Raw genomic sequence first — 7982 nt, forward strand, 5'->3', positions numbered from 1 at the left:
CATTTGTTATCCAATTAATGGATGCCCTTTTCTCTTATTATAGAATGGCATTTAAGACTATTCAGCGTAGTCGGTATTAAAGGGATCTTTTCACGCTTTGGTAAATTGACAAAATTGAAAAAAGTTGTTTCAGATTCGTAAGTTTTCGTTTTAGTTATGATATTTGTGAGGAAACAGTAATACTGAACATTAACCATGCTCTAATATAGCCATTATATGCATCTTTTGATGATTTTAAAACCTAAAAATTATAAAGCGTTGCAACGCGAAACGATTGAATAATTTGGAGAGTTCTGTTTTTGTCGTTAAATTTTGTGAAACTACAAAGATTGCTTATATAAGGTATAAAATACGTCACGAATGTGTACTCGGCGGAATAGCTCAGTAGGCTAGAGCGTTTTTACTTCAGGACTCTGGCAGGACTCCAGGGGTCACTGGTTCGAAACCTGCTCCGGGCAATGTTCTTTTCCTTTTTTAATTTTTTTTCTTGATTTTTTACTGGAGCTTTTACGATCCAATGTTTACATTTATCAATATAAAGCATTTAATGAATAAGTTAAAAAAATGCCAAAATCTGTGAAAAGGCCCCTTTAATGATGGTTATACAGCGCTTTTAAACAAATGTTTTGATAAACGTCGATGAATATCACACGAATTATGCATGCAAAGTAATGATAGATATATACACTCGGTTGAGATTTCAGAGAATATAGAGAATACTAGGTTAGCGTTGAATACAGAGAAGTTTATGTTGCGAGGCTTAGAACGCCGGAAGCGCGAGCCTTGGCGAGCGCTTTCGGTGTTCGAGCCGAGCAACATAAACTTCTCTGTATTCAACGCTAATCCTAGTATTCTATTTATCCCATTTGATTTTTTCAACGTGACATTTAACATAAATAGATCTAATAACCTTAACAATAATTTTAATTCAGTCATAAAAGCGCTTAAAATCTAACAAATGTAACCATGCGTAGTGATATACATGTATTTGTTCTGGTACGCAAAATAGTCTTTAAAAAATTCACACACAAACTGTAAAACAAGTAAAAATATCACCATATGCCTACATTCAATTTTACGCAGTATGCAAATTTTAACACATTACGACCGCGAAAAGAAGATTTTACTTTACTATAATTCATTTTATTTTGGAAAGAAAATGATCAAAATCCAATATGGCGGCGATTGCTCCTGACAAAATGCTGTCGATATCAACATACATGTACACCATCGACGACCTAGTTCTGGCTACCATAACTTTAAATGTCGCTTTTTATGATTTTTGACTGGCGCGACTGTGTACAGGTCTGTCAATACTAAATAAACTGTACGCTGAAGTTTCCTAAGCTATCGAAGACCTTGACAATTTTGACGAGTAAACAGACAATAACAGCGACTGACACTTTATTTGACAAAATATACAGGGCAATACGTTTTCCGACTTCGGACGACGAATTTAAGGACGCGCAGAACGTGTTTTTTATATAATGTTATGGGTATGCCGTGTGTGATCCGATGCATCAATGGCGCCCATGTTAAAATCATTTCCCCGAGAACAGGGAACGACAAAAGTACAAACAAAAATCAAAACACGTAAGAACGAGTATCTTACCTTTAATTATCCTTTAAAATCAATCTAATAATCCATTTAACTCAATAATTGACGATTTTGCATCTAGGGTCTTTAATAATTAATATTATTTTAGCATAGTTAAATAAAGACCCTTATGCCATTCTATCACTTTATTCAAATGAGTTTATGAACGCGATAAACTTTCTTCTTCGTCACACGCTACGTCATGTACTCTACATTACTGCTGTTCAAATGAACCGGAGCAGTTTATCTAATTATAGCCGTTGGTAAACTCGGTTGCATTTGCAGATTTCTGCATACAAACATAATTATGTTTAAACTTGCACAATGTTTTATTTATCTATGGTAAATGCCCTTATTGTACGAGAAAATAATTTAATATATAAATACACAAAGAATGGAAAACATTCCAGTACACAACAGATAAATGAGTAGAAAATACCCGTGTACAAAATGGGACGTTCCCAATTCCAGTGTGGTGCTATTTTTACCATCTTATACTTTACACAGCTCTATGCCTAACGTGAATTAAATAGGAAAGCAAACATAGCCGATTATTCATGAACTGTGCGATATGTGTATGGCTTGTTGTACATTCTTAATATTTAAGTTAAATGTCAAAAGTATATGCTTTGGTTATAAACAATGCACATTACACGAAATAAGGAAAATGTGATCAATTGACAATTCAGATATGTCGACATACAGTACATGTAGGAAACATGTGAAATAAGTCGCGTTTATAATAAATCGTCAAAAAATGGGGAAAATGACGCAATAAGTATGTCATTTTATGACGCCATCAATCAGCTGATTCATTATACGGATGACGAAAAATTATGTCATATGACTAGATTTAAAGGTTGAAGGTCGTATAATTTTGAAGCTTAAGTTTTGTCGACTTTGTTATAAATAAAAAAAAAAAAAAAAAAAATCGTGTAATTTCATATTTTATTTCAACATTTCTTTTGGTGAATATGTCATATATATGTTTTTCTGCAAAATATGCACATTTTCTTCTAATGGGTGACCTTAAAATTCGATCAATGAACCAAACAATATCGACCTAATTTTAGCGCATATCGCATGACGTCATTTAAAAAGTAGTCCGTGCACGCGACAGGTATATTCCACAGTGTTGAATACAAGCAAGTATATTCCACAACGTGTTATACCGTCAATGTCGCGGTGAAAATGGGATAAAATGATAATCTTGAAACAATTCATTGTTCTAAAAGTTACTTTTGCGAGCAATCGGTCTTGTAATAAAGTTTACAAAACCTAACATAAACAGTGCCAAGTTTCATCCGATTTATTTTTATAGAGAGTTACGTAATTGTGTCATCATGAATTTCGTATGTGACCCTGCGCATTTATTGTACTTTTAATCAACTCCCGAAGAAAGTTCATGCAACACCGGGGAAAAAGTCATCTTTTTGAACAATTTTAGTTAATTTTGTATATATTCAGAACTTTCACTAGTTCTATTGAAAGGAATTCCTACTTCTGGGTATAGATAAATATTTTCCTACTCAAAATGTTTATTTTTGAAATTCAAAGTTATGTTCAATACCACTCAATACGGAATATTCTATACGTTGTGCATGTGTAACGATCTAGGAATGTATATCACAGTCTTTTTCTAACTCTAAGTTGGTATAGGCTTCTCAATTTCTAAAGTCAGTTTAAAGCAATGTTTGCATACCGTGCACAACCCAGCTACGGCACACATTTGCATATATCCATAACAACCCTTTTGGCTCGACAATAGTCCAGCCTACACTTCCAACATGTGTATCTTATCTCTACCATGATGACCCAATGTCTTTCGTATATATGCGCACGCGAGGTATAAACAGATAAAAATAGCAACACTATACACAAACCTTTTAGAAAGCCATACAAGCAATTTGAAACATATTGTATGCAATAAACTGGCTTTATGCACATCAATCAGTAATCTGACTAGAATCCGACCATATATATTGCTCTTTCTTATATGATTTGTATGTTTTAGTGTGAATACTATGAACAAATATTATTTGGTCTTCGTCTCATTCTTATCTGTCATATACTTTATTTAAAAGTATGATTTTAATGTTGGACTACTAAGTTACCATTTGTTTGTCAGAGGTTTCGTTACATAATTAATGTCGAAGCATATTCTTTTAAAGTTCGTCTAAAATGTTGGTAGAAACTTTTTTTTAAATATCCTAAATACTCATATCTTATTGCACGGAATGGATCTAAATTTTGAGAACCACGTACGATTTCAACACCAGTTACAAATGTCATGTATTTATCTATTTAGAAATATATCAGACATAATGATTGCGCAGTTTATTTACATGTTCCCATCACTAAATGTTAATAAAATTGGATTATTCCTTTTTCCTGACTCTTTCTTAGTAGGCTGCACACATTTAGTAATAACAAACTACATATTATTGAATACAGATTTATTATATTTAATGTATACTTATATTCTTGTAATACTAGTAAGTGTCGTCTCTGCAATCAGTTATCAAACATATATTTACTGCTTTTATACAATAAGAAAAAGCATTTTCATAAGAGCTCGTGTAGCTTGTTTATCAATTATGCAATTTCTGAAACGAACAAAGGACAACAGATTCTCGAATTCGACGCTAATTTGCCTATTAATTACAATAAGAAAATAGATAGTAAATAAACTAATGATATCCATCAGTTCAAACTGTATCGACCTTTTCCCATGTAAGTTATATACTAGTGGAGGAAATATTAACGAAGAAACATTCAACGTTTACCAAAACGTTTACGTTAAATATATTCTTATATTATCTATTACAAAGTATCACCATACTGCTGGTATCATACATGCTACATGAGGCTCGCGACTATTCCTGTTAACGTGGACGAAGCCTCAATGCGTGTTATCTGGACGCTCAGTCAGCCATCTACAAAGACTGGATCAAAGGGCTGATTCACAAACATTACGAGAAGTTGCTCCGAGTTATCTTTAAGTCACTTAAACACTGCACCAGTCGCGTTTTCTCACGCGGATTTGTTACGGAGATTTATCCGATTAAACAGGGAACTCGGCAGGGCAGCATATGTGCATCATTCTTCTACACCGTCTACATAAATGACCTACTGAACGAATTCACGACATCCCCATACGGCTTTCAGATCGGCGACCTGTCTTAATGTTCCCCAACCCAAGCTTATGACATGGTACTCATGTCGCGATCGCGCCGCGGCTTAAACTGGTAGAGAAATACAACATATATGTCAAGAAGTGGCGCTTCGCAAACAACGCTTTCAAATGTGCCGTTATGACCATGGACCGAAATCGGACCAAAGCGGAACCCCACTCCAAATTACATACGACTCATCACCAATACATGAAGAGGCAAAATATAAACATTTAGGTATAATCCAGTCGATCAGTGGAAAATACACATACGACATCGCCACTGTTAAACCGACAGTTATAGGCACAGTCCTTTCCCTCTCCCAGAAAGTGTCCGGAAGGTCCGGAACAAACCGAATCATCGCGATTAAGCTGTACAAAACCGCAGTCGTTCCCAAAGAGCTGTTTGTCTGTGAGCTGTGGAACAGTATCTCCAATTCCGACATGCAACAGCTCGAGGTTGCCCAGCACTTCTGTTTGAAACATGTTTAATGTATCCCACACCTAACGCGCTCGGACATGGTGCTAGGCCTTGCAGAAATGTTATCCGTCGAAGCGCAAATTTATATACAAAATATAGCGTGCATTGGTTAACTTTGCCAAGCCCCAATAGAAAATCCGTGTCGTTGAATATTTATTTTAAGACTGTGTCGGTTTGATTTGTGCGAAAACCGAGAAATTGCATTAATTCCAGATAGTGTGGACATTCTGCGGAAATATCACCTTAAAACTCTCTAACAAACTTTAAAGGGATCTTTTCACGCTTTGGTAAATTGACAAAATTGAAAAAAGTTGTTTCAGATTCGCAAATTTTCGTTTTAGTTATGATAATTGTGAGGAAACAGTAATACTGAACATTTACCATGGTCTAATATAGCCATTATATGCATCTTTTGACGAATTTAAAACCTAAAAATTATAAAGCGTTGCAACGCGAAACGATTGAATAATTTGGAGAGTTCTGTTTTTGTCGTTAAATTTTGTGAAACTACGAAGATTGCTTATATAAGGTATAAAATACGTCAAGTACGTGTACTCGGCGGAATAGCTCAGTAGACTAGAGCGTTTTTACTTCAGGACTCTGGCAGGACTCCAGGGGTCACTGGTTCGAAACCTGTTCCGGGCATTGTTCTTTTCCTTTTTTTAATTTTATTCTTGATTTTTTACTGGAGCTTTTACGATCCAATGTTTACATTTATCGATATAAAGCATTTAATGAATAAGTTAAAAAATGCCAAAATCTGTGAAAAGGCCCCTTTAAAACCAACAGTGTATTTCCGTCTAACGAGAAATGGAAATCTGCCTGTAAAAAGACAGTGCACCAACACGAAACCAGACACGAAATGGTAAGTTGCGTTTTGAGATAAATAAAAGTATAATTCAAATAAATGCTTATAACTAACCAGTTTTACGTTATTGTCGCTTGCTACTTAACTTGTATTTTTCTTCATGACTTAGGACATTCAAAGACATTCGTAGCTAGGATAACACGCATTTGCAGTGTTAAATTGTTTTGCAAATAAAGCAAAGCGTTGTCAAATACCTGCGGTTACTTAGGAATACGAACGAATAAAATAATAACTGTGCGCTTGTTTACTCTTGTTCAATATTGCAACACGCTAAGCGATTTGTTCAAAAGATTTAAGTCTATAAGTCTAAAAATATATCATACAACCATGTTCTTTCTTTCCGTTATTGCAATATACTATTTCTATTTGCTGTGTGTCTGCTTTCGCCACTAAACACTTACACAATGTCGTAAAGCAAGGTGATGTTATTTAAAAAAATGTTTAAAATGTTTAGAAAAACTGCTTAAAATATACTCATATGGAAACGCCAGAAACATCAGTTGTAGTGCATTTTTCTCCAACACAGATTCACGATTTCCATAATGGATCTAAATGAGTATTGCAACACGACGGGAATACTCGCTGACGACCTTTCGCTTTAAATAGCAATATTGTGATGCTCGTTATCATATCACGTTAAAACCAACTGCTAAACATATTTTAAAACGCTACGTATATTTATGTCTTTCGGCCAAAATGTACATAGTTTTCTTATAGAGTTTTCTTTTTTTTTAATGTTTTACAGCTTTAGAATCCCTGATAAAGTCAAGTATACTCTTTGTTTCATCATTAAGTGTTGTACAAGATGGCTCTGAAAATATTTAAAATAAGTATTTTAATTTTACTACCGAAAAAAGATTAATTTTCTCTGATTTGTCATACCCGTGTAAGTTATTGATGTTAAAATTGCTTTAAAAGCTTTTTCATTTCTTTAATTGTAGGGACTTGCTATGCTAACTATTTAATTCATGTTGGTTATTCTTAAAGTTTTTGGTCCCACATTCCCATTAGTTTTAATTAAGCTTATTAAAAACTGTTTTCCATGAAATAAAGTCAGTAACACAGTTGTTTCTTTCGAGATATTTAATTTTGCGATTGTGATTTATACTATTGAATGCTTTAATAATTCAGCACACAACAATTATCATAGTTTGTTTGATTTAATTAAATGTCTTATTACGTCAAAGATGTGTATTTCATTTTCTTCTGTATAATCGCTCTTTCATGAAGACGGTTTTATCGTTATGTTAACTAGTTATAGATTATATGTTTGTTCGTACAAATGTATTTAGTCTTAGTAGTATCACAAATGTGATAAGGCAATTATTAACAATCAAGTGAAGAACACAAGCGTGCTTTTTCTAAGACGTTTATTTTACAACTGGCAGATAACATGTGCCAGTGCCGGGTAGCGGTCAGTTGACATGCGCATAGAGATAAACATGCAGACACGTGAAAAATCCCATGGGAAAACAAAAATTACCATGGGAGAAAGAAAAATACAATGGGAAAATGCAAAAATACCATGGGAAGACCAACTTTGCAAATAAAGTTCATTGTGAAGAAAACGCAATTTTTTAAGCAAAAATAACAAATTATTAATAAAAAGTAAGACTTTTATCTTTTCTTATACTTTATCACAAAGAAGCAAATCTTCAATAAAAAGGGTACTAAAATTTGCGAAATTTCGGTTTCCGGTGAAGTTTTTCCGGTGGCGGTTATATATAACATCCTCCTCTCTTTAAAGAAGAAAATGTATACATAGCATAATTAAATTCAATACCATTTCAAATATTTATTTCAAGAGCATGATTTGTTCGTTAACTTGATATATTTAAATTCAATGAATATTTGTATATTTAAT

The sequence above is a fragment of the Dreissena polymorpha genome, chromosome 12 (genome assembly GCF_020536995.1).
Source record: "Dreissena polymorpha isolate Duluth1 chromosome 12, UMN_Dpol_1.0, whole genome shotgun sequence".
NCBI classification, from domain to species: Eukaryota; Metazoa; Mollusca; class Bivalvia; order Myida; family Dreissenidae; genus Dreissena; species Dreissena polymorpha.